The sequence below is a fragment of the Schistocerca serialis genome, chromosome 9 (assembly GCF_023864345.2).
Source record: "Schistocerca serialis cubense isolate TAMUIC-IGC-003099 chromosome 9, iqSchSeri2.2, whole genome shotgun sequence".
NCBI lineage: Eukaryota > Metazoa > Arthropoda > Insecta > Orthoptera > Acrididae > Schistocerca > Schistocerca serialis.
In genome coordinates, this window is record NC_064646.1 from 81169177 (window position 1) to 81196210 (window position 27034).

Below are 27034 nucleotides of genomic sequence, written 5' to 3' on the forward strand. Positions count from 1 at the left end.
TGAGATAATTACATCCCACATCTATTAATCCAACCTGCTAAGAGTCCCAGGCTGACATATAAATCCTGTATTTTGCCCATGACATACCACAAAAATTTGAATCGTAATATGCAGGTGACAAATAATTATAGACTGGGTCGAACATGATGATATTAGCATAGTGTGGTAGAACTGCAGCACATTTATACGTACAATGCTATCTGTTGTAGCACTAAGCTAATACACAGAAAAGCGATGTCATGATCATATGACCAGCTTACAAACTCTTGATAGGTAATGCATTAAGTCTTCTACACACATTGACTCCTTTCAATATGTATATCTTTATTTGAATTCCCGTAGTTACTGTCATGGAGGCAATGACTCTTATTAGATTCTTTCATTGTTCTTAACACTAGCAAAGAAAACCGCTGGAAGGTGGTGCTTTTTCCACCCCCAGTAATTGCAAATGATGTACATGTTTCCTAATATCATCATTTTGCCCGGTCTTGACTTTATAGAGTATCAAACCCAAGTAAAGTAGCTGGCGAATCGACTTCCTCGTAGGCGAACTTAAAATTATACACAGAAATTCCGCAGCGAATAGCCAGTCATTTAATCATTCCAGCAATTGACAAATGCTCCATTTAAAACTTGTCTTGTACAGCTTGTACATCCCATGTTGTCATTCTTGTGGTCTTCATTCTGGAGACTGGTTTGATGCAGCTCTCCATGCTACTCTATCCTGTGCAAGCCTTCGAATGAATACTGCAAAATACATCCTTTTGAATCGGCTTACTATAGTCATCTCTTGGTCTCCCTCTGCAATTTTTACCCCCACACTTCCCTCCAGTACCAAATTGGTTATTCCTTGATGTCTCGGAATGTGTCCTATTAATTGATACCTTCTCCGAGTCAGGTTGTTCCACAAATTTCTCTCCCCAGTTGTATTCAGTACTTTCATTAGGTACAAGACCTATCCATCTAATCTTCAGTATTCTTCTGTGGCATCAAATTTCAAAAGCTTCTATTCTCTCTTTGTCTAAACTGTTTATCGTTTAAGTCTCACTTCCATTCATGGCTACACTCCGTACAAATACTTTCAGAAAAGACTTCCTTAAACTTAAATCTATATTCGCTGCTAATAATCTTCTATTCTTCAGACCATTATCAATCATTTTCATGCCAAATAGCAGAACTCATGTACTGCTTAAAGTGTCTCGTTTCCTTATCTAATTCGTGTAGCATCACGTGATTTAATTCGACTACATTCCATTGTCCTTCTCTTTGTTTTTTGATGGTCATCTAATATCCCACTTTCAAGACCCCGTACATTCCACTCATCTTGTCCTCTAAGTCCTTTGCTGCTCTCAGAGAATTATAATTTCATCAGCAAACCTGAAAGTTCCCATCTCTTCTCCCTGAGCTTTAATTCTTACTCCAAATTTTTCTTTGGTTTCCTATATTGCTTGCTCAATGTACAGATTGAATAATATCAGCGATATTTTACAACCCTGTCTCATTCCTTTCTCAACTACTGCTCCCCTTTCATGCCCCTTGACTCTTATAACTGCCATCTGGCTTCTGCACAGGCTGTAAATAGCCTTCCGCTCGCTGCATTTTACCCGTGCTACCTTCAGAATTTGAAAGAGAGTATTCCAGTCAACATTCTCAAAAGCTTTCTCTAAGCCCCCAAATGCTATAAACGTATAAACGTAGGTTTGCCTTTCCTTTACCTTTCTTCTAAAAGATGTTGTAGGGTCAGTATCACCTTGCGTGTTCCTGTATGTCTCAAGAGTCCAAAATGATCTTCCCCGAGGTCGGTTTCTACCAGTTTGCCATTCTTCTGTAAAGAATTTATGTTAGTATTTTGCAACGATAGTTCGGTAATTTTCACGCTTGTCAGCACATGCTTTTATTGGAACTAGAATTATTATATTCTTCTTGATGTCTGAGGGTATTTAGCATATCTCACACATCTTGCACGCCACATGGAAGAGTTTTGTCATGACTGGCTCTCCTAAGGCTATCAGTAGTTCTGACGGAATGTCGTCTACTTCTGGGGCCTCAGTGCTCTGTCATATTCTTCTCACAGTATCGTATCTCATGTCTCATCTTCATCTACGTCCTCCTTCATTGTATAAAACTGCCCTTAAGTACACTCCCTTGTATAGACCCTATATATACTCCTTCCACATTTTAGCTTTCCTTCTTTTGTTAGCACTGGTTGTCCATCTGAGCTCTTGATAGTCACACAGCCCCTTTTCTTTTCTGCCAAGGTTTCTTTAATTTTCCTATAGGCAGTGCCTTTCTTTCACCTTTTGGTATATACTTTTAAATCTTTACGTTTGTCCTCTATTAATCCTGTTTAGCCATTTTTCACTTCCATTCAGTCTCATTCTTTAAACGTTTTTATTCCCTTTCGCCTGCTTCATTTACTGAATCGTTACATTTTCTCCTTACATCAATCTTTTCTTTTCATCAATTAAATTCAGTATCTTCTGTGTTATACAAGGATTTCTATTAGGCCATGTCTTTTACCTGTTTGATCCCCTGCTGCCTTCACTACTTGATTTGTCAATGCTCTTCTACTGTATTCCCTTCCTTTGTCTCATTTGACCGCTTCTTCATTCTTATAGGATACAGAACTCCATATAGGCACACCATAATAAATATCAATAATAATAATAATTCAGATAAGTAGTATTGAAAATAAATAATAATAATAATAATAATAATGTTAAATAATAAATAACATAATGTAAATAATAATGTTAAAAATTATATCCTTACATAAAAAGGCTATGTCCTGAGTGACTCACTCACTCACCCAGTGACTCCTCATCGCCCAGACCAAACCGATAAGGTAAGAAATTTGAAATGTGGAGAGGATGTTGACGTTACAGTGTAGGCGTTGCTCAAGAAAGAAATTTATCGAAATTCCACCCCTAAGGAATTGAAATAGGAGATGAAATGTTTTTTGAAAATATGTCACTATTTAGTCAACATTGGAGTCAGATCTACGAAAATTGGTATTCTGTTTCTCGATAATAAACAAAGAAATATATGTTCCAGTATTTTTGAAAATTTAACCTCTATGGGGGTCAAATAGTGGGTGAATATTTTTTGTAAATAAATCATTATTAAAGAACTACTAAAGGCTTTTTAAAGCTACACCTATGAAACGCGGGTTTAGCCGAGTGGTCTGAGGCGCTGCAGTCATGGACTGTGCGGCTGGTCCCGGCGGAGTCCTCCCTCGGGTATGTGTGTTTGTCCTTAGGATTATTTAGGTTTTTTTTTTGGTCATCGGTCTACTGAGTGGTTTGATGCGGCCCGCCACGAATTCCTTTCCTGTGCTAACCTCTTCATCTCAGAGTAGCACTTGCAACCTACGTCCTCAATTATTTGCTTGACGTATTCCAATCTCTGTCTTCCTCTACAGTTTTTGCCCTCTACAGCTCCCTCTAGTACCATGGAAGTCATTCTCTCATGTCTTAGCAGATGTCCTATCATCCTGTCCCTTCTCCTTATCAGTAATTTCCACATATTCCTTTCCTCTCCGATTCTGCGAAGAACCTCCTCATTCCTTACCTTATCAGTCCACCTAATTTTCAACATTCGTCTATAGCACCACATCTCAAATGCTTCGATTCTCTTCTGTTCCGGTTTTCCCACAGTCCATGTTTCACTACCATACAATGCTGTACTCCAGACGTACATCCTCAGAAATTTATTCCTCAAATTAAGGCCGGTATTTGATATTAGTAGACTTCTCTTGGCCAGAAATGCCTTTTTTGCCATAGCGAGTCAGCTTTTGATGTACTCCTTGCTCCGTCCGTCATTGGTTATTTTACTACCTAGGTAGCAGAATTCCTTAACTTCATTGACTTCGTGACCATCAATCCGGATGTTAAGTTTCTCACTGTTCTCATTTCTACTACTTCTCATTGTCTTCGTCTTTCTCCGATTTACTCTCAAACCATACTGTGTACTCATTAGACTGTCTATTCCGTTCAGCAAATCATTTAATTCTTCTTCACTTTCACTCAGGATAGCAATGTCATCAGCGAATCGTATCATTGATATCCATTCACCTTGTATTTTAATTCGACTCCTGAACCTTTCTTTATTTCCATCATTGCTTCCTCGATGTACAGATTGAAGAGTAGGGGCGAAAGGCTACAGCCTTGTCTTACACCCTTCTTAATACGAGCACTTCGTTCTTGATCGTCCACTCTTATTATTCCCTCTTGGTTGTTGTACATATTGTATATGACCCGTCTCTCCCTATAGCTTACCCCTACTTTTTTCAGAATCTCGAACAGCTTGCACCATTTTATATTGTCGAACGCTTTTTCCAGGTCGACAAATCCTATGGAAGTGTCTTCATTTTTCTTTAGCCTTGCTTCCATTATTAGCCGTAACGTCAGAATTGCCTCTCTTGTCCCTTTACTTTTCCTAAAGCCAAACTGATCGTCACCTAGCGCATTCTCAATTTTCTTTTCCATTCTTCTGTATATTATTCTTGTAAGCAGCTTCGATGCATGAGCTGTTAAGCTGATTGTGCGATAATTCTCGCACTTGTCAGCTCTTGCCGTCTTCGGAATTGTGTGGATGATGCTTTTCCGAAAGTCAGATGGTATATCGCCAGACTCATATATTCTACACACCAACGTGAATAGTCGTTTTGTTGCCACTTCCCCCAATGATTTTAGAAATTCTGATGGAATGTTATCCATCCCTTCTGCCTTATTTGACCGTAAGTCCTCTAAAGCTCTTTTAAATTCCGTTCTAATACTGGATCCCCTATCTCTTCTAAATCGACTCCTGTTTCTTCTTCTATCACATCAGTCAAATCTTCACCCTCATAGAGGCTTTCAATGTATTCTTTCCACCTATCTGCTCTCTCCTCTGCATTTAACAGTGGAATTCCCGTTGCACTCTTAATGTTACCACCGTTGCTTTGAATGTCACCAAAGGTTGTTTTGACTTTCCTGTACGCTGAGTCTGTCCTTCCCACAATCGTATCTTTTTCGATGTCTTTACATTTTTCCTGCAGCCATTTCGTCTTAGCTTCCCTGCACTTCCTATTTATTTCATTCCTCAGCGACTTGTATTTCTGTATTCCTGATTTTCCCGGAACATGTTTGTACTTCCTCCTTTGATCAATCAACTGAGGTATTTCTTCTGTTACCCATGGTTTCTTCGCAGCTACCTTCTTTGTACCTATGTTTTCCTTCCCAACTTTTGTGATGGCCTGTGATGCCTACTGCGCTATTCCTTATTGCTGTATCTATAGCGTTAGAGAACTTCAAACGTATCTCGTCATTCCTTAGTACTTCCGTATCCAACTTTTTACCGGGCGAGGTGGCGCAGTGGTTAGCACACTGGACTCGCATTCGGGAGGACGACGGTTCAATCCCGTCTCCGGCCATCCTGATTTAGGTTTTCCGTGATTTCCCTAAATCGCTTCAGGCAAATGCCGGGATGGTTCCTTTGAAAGGACACGGCCGATTTCCTTCCCCATCCTTCCCTCACCCGAGCTTGCGCTCCGTCTCTAATGACCTCGTTGTCGACGGGACGTTAAACACTAATCTCCTCCTCCTCCTCCTCCAACTTCTTTGCGTATTGATTCTTCCTGACTAATGTCTTGAACTTCAGCCTACTCTTCATCACTACTATATTGTGATCTGAGTCTATATCTGCTCCTGGGTACGCCTTACAATCCAGTATCTGATTTCGGAATCTCTGTCTGACCATGATGTAATCTAATTGAAATCTTCCCGTATCTCCCGGCCTTTTCCAAGTATACCTCCTCCTCTTGTGATTCTTTAACAGGGTATTCGCTATTACTAGCTGAAACTTGTTACAGAACTCAATTAGTCTTTCTCCTCTTTCATTCCTTGTCCCAAGCCCATATTCTTCTGTAACCTTTTCTTCTACTCCTTCCCCTACAACTGCATTCCAGTCGCCCATGACTATTAGATTTTCGTCCCCCTTTACATACTGCATTACCCTTTCAATATCCTCATACACTTTCTATGTCTGTTCATCTTCAGCTTGCGACGTCGGCATCTATACCTGAACTATCGTTGTCGGTGTTGGTCTGCTGTCAATTCTGATTAGAACAACCCGGTCACTGAACTGTTCACAGTAACACACCCTCTGCCCTACCTTCCTATTCATAACGAATCCTACACCTGTTACACCATTTTCTGCTGCTGTTGATATTACCCGTTACTCATCTGACCAGAAATCCTTGTCTTCCTTCCACTTCACTTCACTGACCCCTACTATATCTAGATTGAGCCTTTGCATTTCCCTTTTCAGATTTTCTAGTTTCCCTACCACGTTCAAGCTTCTGACATTCCACGCCCCGACTCGTAGTACGTTATCCTTTCGTTGATTATTCAATCTTTTTCTCATGGTAACCTCCCCCTCGGCAGTCCCCTCCCGGAGATCCGAATGAGGGACTATTCCGGAATCTTTTGTCAATGGAGAGATCATCATGACACTTCTTCAAATACAGGCCACATGTCCTGTGGATACACGTTACGTGTCTTTAATGCAGTGGTTTCCATTGCCTTCTGCATCCTCATGTCGTTGATCCTTGCTGATTCTTCCGCCTTTAGGGGCAATTTCCCACACCTAGGACAGGAGAGTGTCCTGAACTTCTATCCGCTCCTCCGCCCTCTTTGACAAGGCCGTTGGCAGAATGAGGCTGACTTCTTATGCCGGAAGTCTTCGGCCGCCAATGCTGATTATTTATCAAAATTTTGGCAGTGGCCAGGATCGAACCCGGGATCGACAATGTTTTGATTATGGATCAAAGATGCTACCCCTTGACCACCTTTATTTAGGTTGTGTGTAAGCTTAGGGATTGATGACCTTAGCAGTTAAGTCCTATAACATTTCACACACATTCACACGGATGAAAAATGTTATTTGACTTTTCGGTTACAAATAAAAAGAAATTTGTATTTTGTGTTTCTGGAAACTGAACCTCTAAGCGTTGATTAAATGTTTTGTGAAATATTTCATTGTGAACGCATTTTCAAAGCTATAACCGGCATTTGGCTTCTCAGTTAGAAATAAGAAATACACTTTTCACTCTTTTCGGAAATTCAACCCTTATGGGGTGAAACAGGGGATGAAATTTTTTTTGGAAATATTTAATTATGCAAACATTTTGAAGCTACATTTACGAATATTTGTATTTGGCTTCTTTGTTAGAAATAAAGAAAATACTGTTTTTGGAGATTCATCTCTTAATGGAGTGACATGGGAGGTGAAATCTGGTTTCTCAGTTAGAAAATGTCGACCATTAACAGGGTAAAATAGTGGGTGAAAAATTTATGGAAGTAATTCATTATTAAAGAACTAGTAAAGTACTTTTGGAGCTACATCTAGAAAAATTGGTATTTGACTTCTCGGTTAAAAATAAAAAAAAAACTCATGTCTCAGTGTCTTTGGAAATTCAATCCCCTGTAGAAGTGAAATAGGGGATGAAAAGTCTAATGAAGTTATTTCTGCAGGAAAACGTTTTCAGAGCTAAATCTATGAAAATTTGGATTTGGCTTCTCTGTTCAAAATTAAAAAATATGTCTCACTGTTTTTGAAAATTTAAACCCTTAGGGGGCGAAATGGGGGGTGAAAATTATTAATAAACTGTTTCGTTGTATCAAAAATTTTAAAAGCTAAATGTATGAAAACTTGTATTTCACTTCTCAGGTTAAATATAAAGAAATGTGTGTTAGGGGATGAAAGTTGCTATGGAAATATCGTCATAAGAACGCAAAAGGCACACTTAAAAAAGATCTTGGTCTCCATCATTATGGTACATGTGTTGTTACTACAGACAAGCCATTCTTTCTTCATACTAGGAACAGGAGGAGAATCAACGCTAATGAGAAACTAAATATATGGTGCAAGATCAATGGAACACTTATGAAGTATATTAAAGTTCAAGGAGATATTACTGTATATTATCATGCCTAATAAAGGGAACCTTCCTTATCTATCCTGTGAAATTTTTTTTTAAAAAAATAAAACACTAAATATTATATTTAATGGGTGCGGGAGTTCTGACTCCTGGGGAGGTGGGTGGGCGCGCCTATTGCTGTGTGCACCGCCATGTTGGTGGGTGGCCTTGAACGAGCTTCGCTCGGCAGCCGCAGCGCCGCGGCGGATCGCGCTCTAGTAACAACATCTCCATCTACCAGAATCGCGTTTTGGTCAGAAATATATTCGGAAAAGTCCATGCTTCTATCGCCTACATCAGCGTGAAAATTTTAGAAGGTGTTGCAATTTGTAAACAACATAAAAATTTGATTCAAGAAAAAGAAAATAAACACACAAACAACGCGAGCGAAGCAGCGGGCGCTAAGCAGGGAATATATATATATATATATATATATATATATATATATATATATAATATTACGTAAGTCGCCAGGCTGCAGGCGGGAAAACTCCCTTTTCTAATACAACTAGACGCTGGTCTTTGACAGTGTTAGGCTAACATGGAACACCATAAGATTATGAAGATCCGTGCAGAGGGATCGAAATGTCGACCGCGTAGAGGAAACATAATGCGGCCCAGTAACCCAGAAGATTTTACCTTCAAAGAATAATATTGTTTCACCACTCAGATTTCGTGATTCGGCACTGCAGCTCAGTCGGCCTGAGAAGAGGATATTAGGCCGAGAGTGAGAGAGGGAAGTACTGACAGACGAAGATGGAGATGGACGTGACTCGGTCGTACAAAATATTCTCCAACCACAGTGGGCAACACCGGCAACCCTTTGACGATACGTTGAAAACTATTTATGACAGTTTGCCCCATCAGAGAGATATACCGCAATACCGCCGTGAACTGGAACCACATTGCAGCAGTGTTGTTGGCAACAATATTGCTTCCGCACATTGCCGTAAAAATTGTGAAAGCGTCTTAAGTTATTCGCATTAGTACTTCGCAACCATGGCTTATTAGTAAATAAGTAAATCACACTTGTCAGCAGCTCCCTTTTTCTTAGAACTGAAATTATTACCGTCTTCAAGAAGTCTGGCGGTATTTTAGCTGACTTATGCAACTTGCTTCCCAGATAACAGTTACGTCATGGCTGACTCTCCTATGAATCTCAATGATTCTGAGGCAGTGTCGTTTATTCTAGTGGCTCTGTTTCGACTTAGATCTTTCAGTGCTCTGTAGAAGTCTCTTATCTTGATCCTTCTTTCATTGTCATAACAATTCCATTCCCATTATGTAGTCCATCAATTTGTTACTTCCACCTTTCAGAAAAATAAAATGTGGCCCAATTACCATAAACTTCCAGAGTAGGATCAGCGAAGGCCCGTACTCGCCATTCTACTTGCCAGGGCATGTCCTGGTGCACGTGGCCGTTTCTCCGTCATCGTCACAGACGCACCTGCTGCACTTCCTCAGGAACGTAGTCCCAGGCGGGCATCTCGCCTCTGTGGAACAAGAAGAACAACAAGACGAATGTGACAACAACAATTACTAAATTTTAATATGCTGAACATGCAAGACGGCTGTACTCATAATCATGTAAACAGAACACAGCACGTCGTTTTCAACGAAGAGAAATCTTCATACATAAAAGTAGGACTCGCCTGTAGGAAGTGGTAGAAACTTTTAGTATTTTTTTTAAATTTTTTGTTTTGTGGGGACTTAACTGCTAAGGTCGTCAGTCCCTAAGCTTACAACTACATAACCTAAATTATCCTAAGGACAAACACACACACCCATGTCCGAGGGAGGACTCGAACCTCCGCCGGGACCAACCGCACAGTCCATGACTGCAGCGCCCGAGGCCGGCCGGTGTGGCCGAGCGGTTCTAGGCGCTACAGTCTGGAACCGCGCGACCGCTACGGTCGCAGGTTCGAATCCTGCCTCGGGCATGGATGTGTGTGATGTCCTTAGGTTAGTTAGGTTTAAGTAGTTCTAAGTTCTAGGGGACTGATGACCTTAGAAGTTAAGTCCCATAGTGCTCAGAGCCATTTGAACCAATTTTGCAGCGCCCGAGACCGCTCGGCTAATCCCGCGCGGCAAACCGTTTGTATTTACAGTTTATATAACGGTGTTAGGGGCGTAAGTGCAGATATTGTGATCATTGGTACCTTAATATAAACCCAATTCAGTGTGTTAGTTGTTTTTTTCTCTGCATTTAACAGTCTTCCCACAAATACGTCAAATAATTTACTACCCGATGTTTTCTGCAGAGCTTTAACTGCACCACTAAATGCACTATGGCTGTCAGTGCAGACTGTTTTGCGTCCATAAGTCAACACTTCCAAATGGCGCTGAGCACTATGGGACTCAACTGCTGAGGTCATTAGTCCCCTAGAACTTAGAACTAGTTAAACCTAACTAACCTAAGGACATCACAAACATGCATGCCCGAGGCAGGATTCGAACCTGCGACCGTAGCGGTCTTGCGGTTCCAGACTGCAGCGCCTTTAACCGCACGGCCACTTCGGCCGGCACACTTCTAACACCTGACCTACTGCCCAGGGGAAAAATAAGCATTAATGGACTGCTCTTGCCACATGTGTTTGGGAGTACTATCTGTTGTGACCAGTCGATACTACTTTCGTCCAGCCACACCTGTGGGTTCTGTGATTGCTCCGGGAGAAGACTCATCAAAATAGAACATACTAAATATTAGTTCACTTTATTACATCAATGAATAAAATATTTACTTAACTTTCACACACTTCTTCGCCACAGGAGTACTGGATAATTGCCGGCCTAAGTGGCCGTGCGGTTCAAGGCGCTGCAGTCTGGAACAGCAAGACCGCTACGGTCGCAGGTTCGAATCCTGCCTCGGGCATGGATGTTTGTGATGTCCTTAGGTTAGTTAGATTTAACTAGTTCTAAGTTCTAGGGGACTAATGACCTCAGCAGTTGAGTCCCATAGTGCTCAGAGCCATTTGAACCATTTTTTTACTGGATAATTTACAATTTTCATGGACAACCAAAGTATCACTTGAAGCACTAATTAACAAACTGTTGTCTTAAGGTACAATGTTCACCATTAACAGCTCTACAAGTTCATCTGAAACTTTATAACTGTATCTGCCCTACTCTATGATGTTGACTGTTGTAGCTGAGGTCTCGAACCGGGCGAGGTCTTGCGTGCTCGACTCTATGTTGACCTCAGTGCGAGGGTGCCGCTACTGCGAGGGAGGCGTGGTCTTCTGGAGCGCCTCCCATAACCCGTCGTTGAGTATTGCAGCGAGCACTCGCTATCTGTGTCATCACTCCGCGTTACCATCTTTGGCGTCACACCATGATCTATGTACGTTACAAACTAACCAATCTAAAAACATATGAGTTTTAATAGCTATAGTTTTTAGTCTTCAAATGAAGCAAATACTGATGCAGTGTTGCTCAGTACACTGCCCTTAGTCGCTAACAGAGATATCTGCACTTACACCCATAACACTCTCCATAAATGACTATGTTGATAACTTCGAATGCTCCATGTGGCTCTTCGCAGATCATGCTCTTTTATCTGGAGAAATTACTATACTAGAATACTACCGTGAGGTGAAAAAAGTCAAACATACGAGTTCTAACCGCTATAGTTTTTATTCTGGAAATGAAGTTAGTACTGATGCAATGTTGTGGGATATCACCTAACATTGTGTCAGACTTCCTTTTGCTCGGAGTAGTGCTGGGACACTACATGTCGTAGACGCAAGTCGTCTCATGACCCCTGCAGAAATATTGAGCCATGCTGCCTCTATAACCGTCCATCATTGCGGAAGTGTTAACAAGGTGGGATTTTGTACGTAAACTGACCTCTCGATTACGTCACATAAATGATAGATGGGAGATGTGGATGGTCAAATCATTCACTCAAATTGTCGAGAATGTTCTTTAAATCAATCGCGAACAAGCGTGCGCCAGTGACATGACGCATTGTCATCCAAAAAAATCCATCGTTGTTTGGGAACACAACAATTTCCAGTCAATGGTCGCTTCAGTTGGAACAGCGAACCCACTCCATTCCATGTAAATACAGTCCACATCATTATGGAGCCACCACCAGATTGTACAGTGTCTAGTTGATTACTTGGGTCTACGGCTTCGTGAGTTTTGTGCCACACTCGAACCCTACGATAAGCTTCTGCTAACTGAGATCGAGACCCATCCGACCGGGCCTTGGTTTTTCAGTAGTCCAGAGTCCAACCGATATGGTCACGAGGCCAGCAGAGGTGCTGCAGACGATGTCTAGCTTCTAGCAAACGTACTGGTGTGGGTCGTCAGCAGTCATGGCCCATTAACGCCTAATTTGACCGCGTTGTCCTAACAGATACTTTGTCCAACGTCCCACATTGATTTCCGCTGTTATTTCACGCAGTGTTGCTTGTCTGTTAACACTGACAACTCTAAGCAAACGCTGCTGCTCTCGAGCGTTAAGTGAAGTCCGTCGGCAATTGCGTTGTCCGTGGTGAGAGGTAGTGCCTGGAATTTGGTCTTCTCGGCACAGTCGTGACACGGTGGATTTCGAAATATTCAATTCCCCAACGATTTCAGAAACGTGATATCACAAGCGACTATTCCCAACTACCATCATGTCTGATTCCGTTGGGAACCGTGTGCACCACGACCGTATTTTTGTCAATGTACACACATAAAAAAAAGTTTTGCATTGCCTTGGTTCCAAGAGTTCAGAAACCTGTACAGAAAATTGGAATAGAGATAAAAATAAACATCGCCCGCATCTCGTGGTCGTGCGGTAGCGTTCTCGCTTCCCACGCCCGGGTTCCCGGGTTCGATTCCCGGCGGGGTCAGGGATTTTCTCTGCCTCGTGATGGCTGGGTGTTGTGTGCGGTCCTTAGGTTAGTTAGGTTTAATTAGTTCTAAGTTCTAGGGGACTGATGACCACAGATGTTAAGTCCCATAGTGCTCAGAGCCATTTGAACCAAAAATAAACATCATTTCCACGCTTTTTATTGCTCTTGAAAAACGCACATTGCATGTTGTACCACCGTACAGCGAGACCTTCAGAGGTGGTGGTCCAGATCGCTGTGCACACCGGCACCTCTAATACTCAGCAGCACGTCCTCTTGCATTGACGCATGCCTGTATTCGTCGTGGCATGCTATCCACAAGTCCATCAAGGTCCAGATTGTCCTACTCCTCAAGGGCAATTCAGCGAAGATCCCTCAGAGTGGTTGTTGGGTCACGTCGTCCATAAACAGCCATTTTCAATCCATCCCAGGCATGTTCGATAGTGTTCATGTCTGGAGAACATGCTGGCCACTCTAGTAGAGCGATGTCGTTATCCTGAAGGAAGTCATTCACAAGATATGCACGATGGGGGAGAGAATTGTCGTCCATGAAGACGAATGCCTCGCCAGTATGCCACCCATATGGTTGCACTATCGTTGGGAGGATGGCATCCACGTACCGTAGAGCCATTACGGCGCCTTCCATGACCACCAGTAGCGTACGTCGGCCCCACATAATGCCACCCCAAAACAGCAGGGGACCTCCACCTTGCTGCACTCGCTGGATAGTGTGTCTAAGGCGTTCAGCCTGCCTGCGTTGCCTCCAAACACGTCTCCGACGGTTGTCTTGTTGAAGGCATATGCGACACTCATAGGTGAAGAGAAAGTGATGCCAATCCTGAGCGGTCCATCCGGCATATTGTTGGGCTCATCTGTACCGCGCTGCATGGTGTCGTGGCTGTAAAGATGGACCTCGCCACGGACGTCGGGAGTGAAATTGAGAATCATGCAGTCTATTGCGCACAGTTTGAGTCATAACACGACATCCTGTGGCTACACGAAAAGCATTATTCAACATGGTGGAGTTGCTGACCGGGTTCCTCCGAGCCGTAATCCGTAGGTAGCGGTCATCCACTGCAGTAGTAGGCCTTGGGCGGCCTGAGCGAAGCATGTCATCGACAGTTTCTGTCTCTTTGTATCTCCTCCATGTCCGAACAACATCACTTTGGTTCACTCCGAGACGCCTGGACACTTCCTTATTGAGAGCTCTTCCTGGCACAAAGTAACAATGCGGTCGCGATCGAATAGCGGATTGACCGTCTAGGAATGACTGAACTCCAGACAACACCATCCGTGTACCTCCTTCTTGGTGGAATGACTAGAACAGATCGGCTGTCGGACCTCCTCCGTCTAATTGGCGCTTCTCGTGCATGGTTGTTTACATCTTTGGGCGGGTTTAGTGACATCTCAGAACAATCAAAGGGACTATGTCTCTGATAGAATATCCACAGTCAACGTCTATATTCAAGAATTCTGGGAACCGGGGTGATGTAAAACTTTTGTTGATGTGTGTATTTTGGACAGATGGCAGCATCGGTCGTAAATGTTGAAATCACTTATTTCACAGATCTATTTCGGTTAGGTCAGTGAAAACTATTCGAACCTTACAGGCCCATATCATAATAACAAAAATTTTTCTATGAGGTGTAACAAGTACTTTGATTTTTACTCCCAACAGATATTCAGTTTTACTGCCTACAATAATTTTGAAATTACAGACAGGCCTCTCTTGTGACCTCAGCAGTTGCCGATCCGACATGCATGTTGGATCGGCAACGCTCTTCAGCGTTCAGAGTCTGTTAATACCTGTCGTACGGCCATACTAACGTCGGAAACGTCTTCACATGAAATTTCAGCCCCGCCAATGCACTGTCCTTTTATACCGTGCGTATGCGGTATCTGTATATGTGCACATCGCTTTTCCAGGAGTTTATTACCTCAGTATTCTGGAAGAAATTCATCACGGAGAATGTAAAGAAGATATGCACAAGAGCAGCGCTACGATTTCGTTTACTAGTTACGAAACGTCATCCAATTCAAATGTTAAGGGAGGCGTTACTTATCCCGATGCATATATTTCGCGAAGAGGCCGTGGAGGTGAAACTAGGAAGACTACCACCTGTCGTTCTTGATGCACATCTCGACTGGAACTGGAGAAGGGAGGAAGTGACAGTGGTAGACAAAGCGCCGTGCGCCACACGCCCTGCCGCGACTTATGGAGCATGGGTGTAGAGTAGATCTGTATTCGCTTATCTTATAACAAGTTAAACCTGACATGGCTCATTTTTACACTACGTATACCTACGTGGGTTTACAGAGAAACAGTGTCAGGTCGTAATATAAAATTTGTTGCAATAATTTATTCTAGACTTCTCGTTGTACTCAGGCGATCTTGTTGTACTCAGGCGACTTTTCGACCTCAAATGGTTGGAGTAGACTCTAAACTTTTCGGGAGTCTTCGCATATACACTGAAGCGCCAAAGAAACAGTTATAGGCATGCGTATTCAAATACAGAGATATGTAAACAGGCACAATACGCGCTGCGGTCGGCAAAGTCTATATAAGATAATTGTCTGGCTCAGTTGTTGGATCGGCTACTGCTACTACAATGGCAGTGAGTTTGAACGTGGTGTTATAGTCGGCGCGCGAGCGAAGGGACACCTCCGAGGTATCGATGAAGTGGTGATTTTCCCGTACGACCATTTCAAGAGTGTACCGTGAATATCATGAATCGGGTAAAACATCAAACCTCCGACGTCGCTGCTGTCGGAAAAAGATCCTGCAAGAATGAGACCAACGACGACTGTAGATAATCGTTAAACGTGACAGAAGTTCTACCCTTCCGCAAATCGCTGCAGATTTTAATCCTGGGCCATCAACATGTGTCAACGTGCGAATCATTCAACGAAACATAATAGATATGGGCTTTCGGAGCCGAAGACCCAATTGCGTATCCTTGATGACTGCACGACACAAAGCTTTATTCCTCAACTGTGCCCGTCAACATCGACATTGGAGTGTTGGTGACTGGAAACATGTTGCCTGGTCGGACGAGTCTCGATTCAAATTGTATCGAGCGGATGGACATGTACGGGTATGGAGACAACGCCACGAATCCATGGACCCCGCATGCCAGGTGGGGACTGTTGAAGCTGGTGGAGAGTCTATAATGGTGTGAGGCGTGTGGAGTGATATGGGACATCTAATACGTCTAGATACGACTGTGAGAGGTGACACGTACGTAAGCATCCTGTCTGATCATCTGCATCTGTTAATATCTATTGTGCATTCTGACGGACTTGAAGAAATTTCAGCTGGACAATGCGACACCCCACACGTCCAGAACTGCTATAGAGTGACTGCAGGAGCACTCTTCTGAAATTAAACACTACCGCTGGGCACCAAACTCCCCAGACGTGAACATTATTAAGCATATCTGGGATGCCTTGAAACGTGATGTTCAGAAGAGATCTCCAACCCTCGTACTCTTCCCGGTTTATGGACAGTCATGCACGATTCGTGGTATCAGTTTCCTCCATCACTACTTCAGAAATCAGTCGAGTCCGTACCACGTCGTGTTGCGGCACTTGTGCTTGCTCGCAGGGGCCCTACAAGATATTACGAAGGTGTACCAGTTTCTTTGGCTCTTTAGTGTATATCTCCCTCCTTAACTGTTTAACATACGTCAAAGTTTTTATATGATTTCTAATTTATGGTATGATGTTCACGTAACTTATGCAAATATTTTATCCTGTAACACCTGTTATAATTTTATGTTGACAAGAGCCTCTACCGGTGGGCATTTACTAGTGAGCATTCACTCTGAATTACGATATAACTAAACTGGCTGCTGTGTAAAAGCATGGCTTCACATAACTCTTTTTTTGTCAATTTTATATATGAGAAGAGCCGCTCGGCCTCATCGAATCTAATGCATCATCATGTGACGTAACAAGGCCCACTCCTTCTGAGGAAGATATTTTTAGAAATATCTAAACCTGTGTCAAGGGCTAGTAAACCTTTGTTTTGCAACTGGTTGGCTGATTTTTTAACCTCTTCAGAATCATGGCAAATCTAAACCTGGATGGGCTGACGCGCTTTTTGAACCGTTGCCCTACAGAATGCGTGCCCAGCATGCTAAGCACTGCGCCACCTCTCTCGGTCCCAAGGAACTTAGCTGAAGCCATAGAAACTACGACTGCATTGTAAGGGATAGAGAGTGTGACCCGAGTTCGGGATAGAAAAAGAATTTTCGCAGCAGGTGTTAGGTGTTATGGGTGTGTAGCAATAGGTCAGATGCAGTGGGAACGCGATGAATCAAAACGTAAGAAATGTAGATGAACAGAGTATAGTGAACGAAAATACAGGCAAGGGTTTAAGAAGGGACCTTGTAAGGTGACAAAGAGTGGAAATACTCCGCAATGGGAGCTTCGGAAATGCTGTGTGATGCTCGTAGCCAAAACGTGTGCAGTGGCGGAATTTTGCTTGGATGACTTAGGGGATGGAAGGAAGGTAAAATTTCGCTGGGGACAGGTTTGCAGGTGTCTGTGGTAAGTTAGGTCCTCATGGGAAAAATGAGGTTGTGCCCACCACGATGTAGGTTAAGTGGAGGCAGTGGAAATAACGCCCTTGCATTGGATGAGTGGTACTGAGTTTTTAGGTTGGACCGAAGAATTTCGAAGTCTGTGGATTTGTCCTACATAGGCGATGATTATTGCACTATCTCGGGGATGGATATTTTCATTAAAGATCACGCTAAACTGACCCTTATCAGTGTATGGTAGAATTTGATGGGAAGCTGCTGACAGACTCACACCGCTGCAAGATTTGATCCTGGAGCTATAATGTATTGTAAGGTACGATAAAGCTACTAGGTAGAGTGTAGGAACTGATTTGCTGATAAGTTTGTGTTCTAGAACCACTACAAGAAAATGAGGATTTTTATAAGGGACTATGTTTCATATGCAGAAGTTTTGTATGCACACGATTTATACGGTGAACATGTAGGGCCCATAACTGTGGGACACAAACATGGAACTGTGTAAACGGCTGATGGTCGCCAGTTGGGAGATATAACAGGAAGCTGCTTTGGAATTCAGACCCTAAGCTTAAGCCACCAGTTTAGCTGCGAAATGGACACAGTACTACCATGCGGCTCCTTTCAGTACAGCGTATTCCACTTGCAACGTGCAGTGACCAGCAAATAATGCAGATGACGCAATTGCAACAGACAAAGCACTTTCACGTCAGCTAAGCGTTACGGGACATTTGGTAAACGTAACACAGCCAGAATTAAAAGTAATTTGCCTGTGGATCTTCTCTGGCGAGCAATAATATGTGCAAAGTAGCTCACGGAATGTAGGTTTCAAAGCTGTGGCGTTTGTTTCTTTTGTAGATTAAAATAACACGAAAAATGCACTATGACCTTTTCTTTATATGTCTGTGGGCCATCTCAGGAGAAGTATTACGTCCAAAGCACATAGACGTGCAAGACATTTTATACTGCTGATGTACAAGATCATTTCTTTTACTGAAACTAAACGAATACAGTTAAACTAAGGTACCATGGAAAATAGATAAAGTGACAATAAATAAATACGTTGAAGACTAGGTGCTTACGTCACGAATATTGTTTAGACTTGAAGAGTGACAGTGTTATGAGCGTGTTTAGCGTCATGTGTTGTGTTCTATGACGAACTTGACGCAATTGCTCAAATGACTTACGAGAATTCAGAGTTGACGAGTTTCCCTTCCCCTCGGCCAAGGTTATACGCTACTGGTATTTCACAGAGACACAACAGGGCATACTTGCAAATTTACCCTTTGATAAGATCCATGGAGAAAGACTATTGCGTGACTACAGAGAATTAGACATAACGAAACGCAAAATAGTCTAACTTAGTGGTTTATTGTGGCACGGTGTAGGATCACGTTACAGTAGGAAATGCAGGTTTTCCTGTTATCGTTTTCGGTAAATCCGACGCTCATGGCAGTTAACTGGTGAAATATTTAATCGGTGGCTTCTGTTATTTAGGACCGATATTGAAAATAGACATTTGACATTAATATCAGGAACGGACACCTGATTATACACGTTAGGAGCACGTCATTACACGGCTGTTGTCATGATCTACGTCCCAAAAACATTTAAGGTGCATGTTGATCTTTATCTGCTAAGCGGCAGTAGGGAAGGAATTTGCAACTGCACATTAGTTATAAATACTTGTCTGTGAGTTCTGCTGTGTAGTACAGTACTGTAAGCTGAATATTCATGTCGTACAATCAATAAAAATACGTACGCCATAAACAGACGACATTTAGTTACCTTCACAAACATTTGTTGTGAAGAAAGAAAATTTTTATTCTGGTGACCATCGATAACAAGTTAATTAAAATATTCAAATGTATGTTAGTAAATAAAGTTTAAATTTGTACGGGAATATTTCAGATACAATTAGATTCATTATCCACAACTTTGGAGTTACTCTTATTTTACGTGTTCCTAAATCGATTGCATGTTCTTGATATAATGCATAACATGAAAGCATAAATAAGTCAATGTGTTCATGGCAGAACTAGTAATTTATTTGTGCTTATGCCATATTTTAGAACATATGGTAATCAAAATAGCTTTATATTAGTGACTACATTTAAACTCAACGTAAAAAATTCAGTGAATCCAAAAAATAACTTTTATGAGACATAAAGTCACTTGATAGAAAGAGCGTGTAAATTTCAAAAACAGTAATACAAAAGTTGCCCAAATGGAGCAGTTAGTACCCAAAAATTTATGAAGGTTCTAAAATTATTAACGCACGTAAGCTGCTGAAGTTAGCCTGTAGAAAGTTTAGGACAATTGCTATCATCCAACCAGCGTGCTATTATTTCGAAATATTTTGTGAACCAAATATTTTTCGATCGCTGAAATCAGCAAATAATGTTATTATACTAGCGCTAGCAGAAACTCTTTTAAGTGCTTGTGAAAGTGTCTCACTCCAGGAAAATGAAGATTTAGGCCATCTACGTGAAACCTTACATCAAAGATGTTTAATCAGTTCAGTACGTAGCAAATAATAATGCTTCTCATTCTGACGTGAACTTTCGATTAGTGCAACACATTTCATCTCTTGGTAAATAAGCTAGGTAGTCAGACGAACATTGTTACAAGTCTCATGTAAGAACGTCTGTTGTAAGAGTATTATACGTATTTTGAATATTCTACTCGGTCTTTTTTTATTTAAGATGTTCAGATTTACATAACGTAGTAATTTAGGACTCGTAGAACACCATCCTCGGACGTCCATATGGCTGTCCAAATCAACTGTGGAACACATCCAGCATCTCACATTGTAGCATGACCTTGGTTCAAATGGTTCTGAGCACTATGGGACTTAACATCTTAGGTCATCAGTCCTCTAGAACTTAGAACTACTTAAACCTAACTAACCTAAGGACATCACACACATCCATGCCCGAGGCAGGATTCGAACCTGCGACCGTAGCAGTCGCACGGTTTCGGACTGAGGGCCTAGAACCGCGAGAGCAGCATGACCTTGGAAACCATCTTTAGATACAGACGATTCAAGAAGATTGTGGTAACATTCACACTGCAGTCGACACAGAGACTCCTCTCTAATAGAGTCGGTCTGATAATAGAGCTATATAATTCAGAAATCATCGTAAAGACAGCCGAGTGGACATTTTCAAATCTGTATTATTAGTAGCTGAACTGAGTGACCAAGAGGTCTACATGGAAAGGTGAATAGAACAAACAAATAATATCCGTTGTGCAATAACGTCACTAACATCATAAACAATCTAGAGTTGAATGATCTATTATTCAGTTATGTAGTATTGTGTGATACAAACAAAGAAAACTTTGTTGGGAACTTGCTGGCACATTAAAACTGTGCAGAACCAGGACTCGAGCATGGAACCTTCTCCTTCAGCGGACAAATTTTCTACCGAGGTTTCTTTCCGATCTGTTTCCTCGCCGTTATATCGTCAGTGGTTCTTTGCGGGTGTCGCATTAAATATGTCAAGTTCTCTCGATGAGAACTTAACTCAATTTTTTTTACGACAAGGGGTGGCCAATCCCACGACAGAACACGCTGAGCTACTGTGCTGCCGGTGAGCTACCCAAAAACGACTCACGACCAGCCTTCACCGTCTTGCTTCCGGCAGTACCTCACCTCCTACCTTCCAAACATCACAGAAGTTCTACTGCAACCTTATGGGACTAGCTGTCGTGGAAGAAAGGATATCGCGGAGATATGGCATAGCCACAGCCTTGGGGATCGTTTTCATAATGAATTTTCAACTCTGTAAATTTGTGAGGGCGGATGGAGATTCATACTTGGATAGCTCAGCCGGTGGAGCGCTTTCCTGTGGATCTCAAAGGTTCCGTGTTCGATTCGTAGAGTGGCATGCAGTTTTAATGCGCCAGGAGGTTTGGAATCAGCCCACACTCCCCTGCAGAGTGAGGATTCATACTGAAAATTGTGCTGGAGCTTCAGAAGTCATGCTGCGATAATTCTAAGCCAGGCACGATGCTGTGTCAGTTGATGACGGAGATTCGCTTACGTCTTTTCTGCTTGCCGCATTTTCTGAGAGTGCACATCCATTGTCCCCTGTCGATGCAGAAACAATCGTTGCAGTCTTCCGTCATCGTATCGCCAGGAGTACACACTGAAACAGCAACGAGAAAAGGGAGCTCATTATGAACATCAGTTTGTAAAATCTGGATTGCAAATTCTATATTCAGCCTTACATTGGATACCAAAATGTTACATGTGCAATTCTGATTTAATTAATTGCACATAGAGGTCTTAATTTCTAGAAGAATTAATCTTTATTATGTGGGTAGTTTGAAAAAAATGAAGAATTTGTTGTTGAACTTCGTGGAATATTCTCACTTCAGCCCCTATAGTTTTTCTGCCCCTATAATTTCATGAAGTTCCCACAGCCGGCGGCGCTGTAAGTAGCCTTCAAAATGGCGTACGAAACGGAAGTGCGTTCTAAGCAGAGAGCTGTCACTGAGTTGCTTTTGGTGGAAAACCAGAGAGTCGCAGATATTCATAGATGATTGCAGAATGTCTACGCAGACGTGGTAGTGAACAAAAGCATGGTGAGTCGTTGGGCAAACCCTTCCGATCTCTCGCGTTCCGGCCTGCCGCACACACCTGTGACTCTGGCAATGTTCGGAAGTGCGGACACTCTCATTCGAGGTGATGGACGGTTAAGTCATGGCGACAGTCTTGAGGGACTCTGAAGGGGCTATTCTACTTGATTTCCTCACTCATCATTGAAATGATCAGCTCGGAAGTATATTGTGCTATCCTCAGAAAACTGAAGAAACAACTTCAGTCTGTTTGGTGTCACATAAATGCAAACGAGCTTCGTCTTCTCCACAACAACGTAAGTTCTCACACAAGTCTGCACAGCCGAGAGGCGCTCACAAAACTTCACTGGACTGTTCTTCCCTGTCTACCCTACAACCCCCATCTCGCACCATCCATCTGTCAGGCCCAGTGCGGGATCCACTCTGCGGAAAGCAGTACAAGATGATGGGGACGTTACTGATGCAGCCAAAATATTTTTCTTTTGAACGTTAAAACGTGATATACGAGGTGCATTCAAGTTCTAAGGCCTCCGATTTTTTTTCTCCGGACTGGAAAGAGATAGAAACATGCGCATTGTTTTAAAAAGAGGCCGCGTTCATTGTCAATACGTCCCAGAGATGGCAGCAGCGTACGACGGATGGAATTTTACCACCAGCGGCGAGAATGAGAACTGTTTTAAATACTTAAAATGGCGGCGTTTTCCTTACTTGAACAGCGTGCAATCATTCGTTTTCTGAATTTGTGTGGTGTGAAACCAATTGAAATTCATCGACAGTTGAAGGAGACATGTGGTGATGGAGTTACGGATGTGTCGAAAGTGCGATCGTGGGTGCGACAGTTTAATGACGGCAGAACATCGTGTGACAACAAACCGAAACAACCTCGGGCTCGCACAAGCCGGTCTGACGACATGATCGAGAAAGTGGAGAGAATTGTTTTGGGGGATCGCCGAATGACTGTTGAACAGATCGCCTCCAGAGTTGGCATTTCTGTGGGTTCTGTGCACACAATCCTGCATGACGACCTGAAAATGCGAAAAGTGTCATCCAGGTGGGTGCCACGAATGCTGATGGACGACCACACGGCTGCCCGTGTGGCATGTTGCCGAGCAATGTTGACGCGCAACGACAGCATGAATGGGACTTTCTTTTCGTCGGTTGTGACAATGGATGAGACGTGGATGCCATTTTTAAATCCAGAAACAAAGCGCCAGACAGCTCAATGGAGCACACAGATTCACCGCCACCAAAAAAATTTCGGGTAACCGCCAGTGCTGAAAAAATGATGGTGTCCATGTTCTGGGACAGCGAGGGCGTAATCCTTACCCATTGCGTTCCAAAGGGCACTACGGTAACAGGTGCATCCTATGAAAATGTTTTGAAAAACAAATTCCTTCCTGCACTACAACAAAAACGTCCGGGAAGGGCTGCGCATGTGCTGTTTCACCAAGACAACGCACCCGCACATCGAGCTAACGTTACGCAACAGTTTCTTCGTGATAACAACTTTGAAGTGATTCCTCATGCTCCCTTCTCACCTGACCTGGCTCCTAGTGACTTTTGACTTTTTCCAGCAATGAAAGACACTCTCCGTGGCCGCACATTCACCAGCCGTGCTGCTATTGCCTCAGCGATTTTCCAGTGGTCAAAACAGCCTCCTAAAGCAGCCTTCGCCGCTGCCATGGAATCATGGCGTCAGCGTTGTGTAAAATGTGTACGTCTGCAGGGCGATTACGTCGAGAAGTAACGCCAGTTTCATCGATTTCGGGTGAGTAGTTAATTAGAAAAAAAAAAATCGGAGGCCTTAGAACTTGAATGCACCTCATAGTACTCACACAATCCTCAACGAGAGATAATGCGAATGTGTTAGAGAGAGAGATATAGGATGTAATAGAATGAAACATTACTCTTAGTTTTACATGTAGTGCACATTTATCAATTAGTATTTCACAGTCGAATGAGTGCCTGAGAAAAATAATTTGTTTCTGGCTGCTCAAAGGGCAAGTGTTTCCCAGGGTGCACCGCCTGGGATAATTCGTATCAACGTTGGGTTGAGACCGTAGGAGATCAAAAGATCACCGCCAGAACGGTGTAGAAGCGAAATTTTTGTCTGTCGGCCAACTTCATTTGACAATTGAACTGAAGTCGCACCTAGGGATCCTAAGCACCATTTGTGATAAACAAATAGTATATGAAAGCTAAACTCTTGATTATTTAGTAATTTTTGGAACTTCAGAACTCTGTTTTCTGTGTTGTTGGGTATCAATGTCAGTTGTGGGCATCGCAAAGAGAGAGAGAGAGAGAGAGAGAGAGAGACAGACAGAGAGAAACCTCTGGTACGCGGCTATTACAGATGCCGTAGCTCTTACGGCCAGCTTGCCGGGAGCTGGACGACAGTCATATTGTACCCATCGCGAACAACGTTTTATACTGCTATGGTACAGCACTACCTTCAAAATGAATGTGTCTAATCCTCAGCAACCAAATATGAAACATAACGCATCGAAAAATATCTTGAGAGTTGACCCTAGATTTAGTGTTATTGTCATTTATTAACAAAGACAGCCGTATATTTAGTAGTTCTCGTTGTGGCATTGGGCTCAAATACTAGGGGCGATCCAAAAATTTCCATTCAAAGACCGTACGGTCTGGAATCCGTATCCAAATCAGGAAAAAATCGCCATAAACATTGACGCAATCATCGCATGGACTCACCAGGTTGAAGATACCCGTTGGGTAAAACACCGTGTCCTGTTGCATGAATAAATCCGTAGCTGCCTGCTGCACATCCTCGTCCGAGAAGAACTGTCGACCCTTCAAGATCTTTTTTAAGGGACCGAAGCGCGATCATCGCGTGGGGAGAGATCAGGACTATAGGGACAGTGCTCAAGTGTCTCCCACTTTATTTGGTATAATGGATGAGGCAGGCCTTCCAGATCGACCGGTGTCATGTGTCGAATAGCGACCACCAAGGAAAGTGGCGCACCATTCCACAACAGTGGTTGTCGACAGACATGCTGACCGTTAGATGTTCTTCACTCCGTAGTGGATGTATACCAGCGTTTTCCTTCGGCAGCCAAGAAATGTTTAAGAGCACGTTGGTTCTGTCTGGTCGCATATGGTAATAACGTCACCATAATTCATGTTTCCGAATTTACCGCACGCACGTCGGAAAGACGCGAATGGCACAGTAAACCCTTGCCTAAATGTCGGTGCTTATACAGGGTGTTACAAAAAGGTACGGCCAAACTTTCAGGAAACATTCCCCACACACAAATAAAGAAAATATGTTATGTGGACATGTGTCCGGAAACGCTTAATTTCCATGTTAGAGCTCATTTTAGTTTCGTCAGTATGTACTGTACTTCCTCAATTCACCGCCAGTTGGCCCAATTGAAGGAAGGTAATGTTGACTTCGATGCTTGTGTTGACATGCGACTCATTGCTCTACAGTAATAGCATCAAGCACGTCAGTACGTAGCATCAACAGGTTAGTGTTCACCACGAACGTGGTTTTGCAGTCAGTGCAATGTTTACAAATGCGGAGTTGGCAGATGCCCATTTGATGTATGGATTAGCATTGGGCAATAGCCGTGGCGCGGTACGTTTGTATCGAGACAGATTCCCAGAACGAAGGTGTCCCGACAGGAAGACGTTCGAAGCAATTGATCGGCGTCTTAGGGAGCACGGAACATTCCAGCCTATGACTCGCGACTGGGGAAGACCTAGAACGACGAGGACACCTGCAATGGACGAGGCAATTCTTCGTGCAGTTGACGATAACCCTAATGTCAGCGTCAGAGAAATTGCTGCTGTACAAGGTAACGTTGACCACGTCACTGTATGGAGAGTGCTACGGGAGAACCAGTTGTTTCCGTACCATGTACAGCGTGTGCAGGCACTATCAGCAGATGATTGGCCTCCACGGGTACACTTCTGCGAATGCGTCATCCAACAATGTGTCAATCCTCATTTCAGTGCAATTGTTCTCTTTACGGATGAGGCTTCATTCCAACGTGATCAAATTGTAAATTTTCACAATCAACATGTGTGGGCTGACGAGAATCCGCACGCAGTTGTGCAATCACGTCATCAACACAGATTTTCTGTGAACGTTTGGGCAGGCATTGTTGGTGATGTTTTGATTGGGCCCCATGTTCTTCCACCTACGCTCAATGGAGCACGTTATCACGATTTCATACGGGATACTCTACCCGTGCTGCTAGAACATGTACCTTTACAAGTACGACACAACATGTGGTTCATGCACGATGGAGCTCCTGCACATTTCAGTCGAAGTGTTCGTACGCTTCTCAACAACAGATTCGGTGACCGATGGATTGGTAGAGGCGGACCAATTCCATGGCCTCCACGCTCTCCTGACCTCAACCCTCTTGACTTTCGTTTGAAAGCTCTTGTCTACGCAACACCGGTACCAAATGTAGAGACTCTTCGTGCTCGTATTGTGGACGGCTGTGATACAATACGCCATTCTCCAGGGCTGCATCAGCGCGTCAGGGATTTCATGCGACGGAGGGTGGATGCATGTATCCTCGCTAAGGAAGGACATTTTGAACATGTCCTGTAACAAAGTGTTTAAAGTCACGCTGGTACGTTCTGCTGATGTGTGTTTCCATTCCATGATTAATGTGATTTGAAGAGAAGTAATAAAATGAGCTCTAACGTGGAAACTAAGCGTTTCCGGACACATGTCCACATAACAGATTTTCTTTCTTTCTGTGTGTGGAATGTTTCCTGAAAGTTTGGCCGTACCTTTTTGTAACACCCTGTATACCCGCATCGGTGTCGCGCTGCGTTGCAAATACGTTGCAGCAACGTCATGAAACGGAAACTTTTTGATTGCTCCTTACAACAAGCTTTGAATCGATCATCTCGAATGCTATGCAAAAGCAGCTCAAGGAGGTAAGCAATGTAAGGTCGACAAACATGATTTATGCTAACAAACATAAGAATTTACTAGTCCAGGAACCATGTTTTTCCAGCAGCAAGGTTTCTTTAAAATCTCACCGAGAGAGATTGACAGTATGTTATATACTATGTTTTTCTGATGGATTTTTTTACAGCAGTAAAGTGCTGTGCAAAATATGAAT

At 42.9% G+C, this 27034-nt stretch overlaps 1 long non-coding RNA gene and 1 other non-coding gene across 2 annotated transcripts in view; one reads left to right on the forward strand and one right to left on the reverse strand.

Moving 5' to 3' along the window:
* The window catches only part of LOC126418535 (uncharacterized), an 89480-nt gene that overhangs the window by 52974 nt on the left and 9472 nt on the right, over positions 1–27034 (reverse strand). The window contains exons 2-3 of the long non-coding RNA XR_007575862.1: positions 21386–21490; positions 9302–9453 (exon numbers count right to left, since the gene is read on the reverse strand). This is a non-coding gene — a long non-coding RNA (uncharacterized LOC126418535). The remainder of the gene's footprint in view (positions 1–9301; positions 9454–21385; positions 21491–27034) is intronic.
* On the forward strand, positions 5341–5413 carry Trnaa-cgc (transfer RNA alanine (anticodon CGC)). Its single transcript has one exon. It is a non-coding gene; the product is annotated as a tRNA-Ala (tRNA).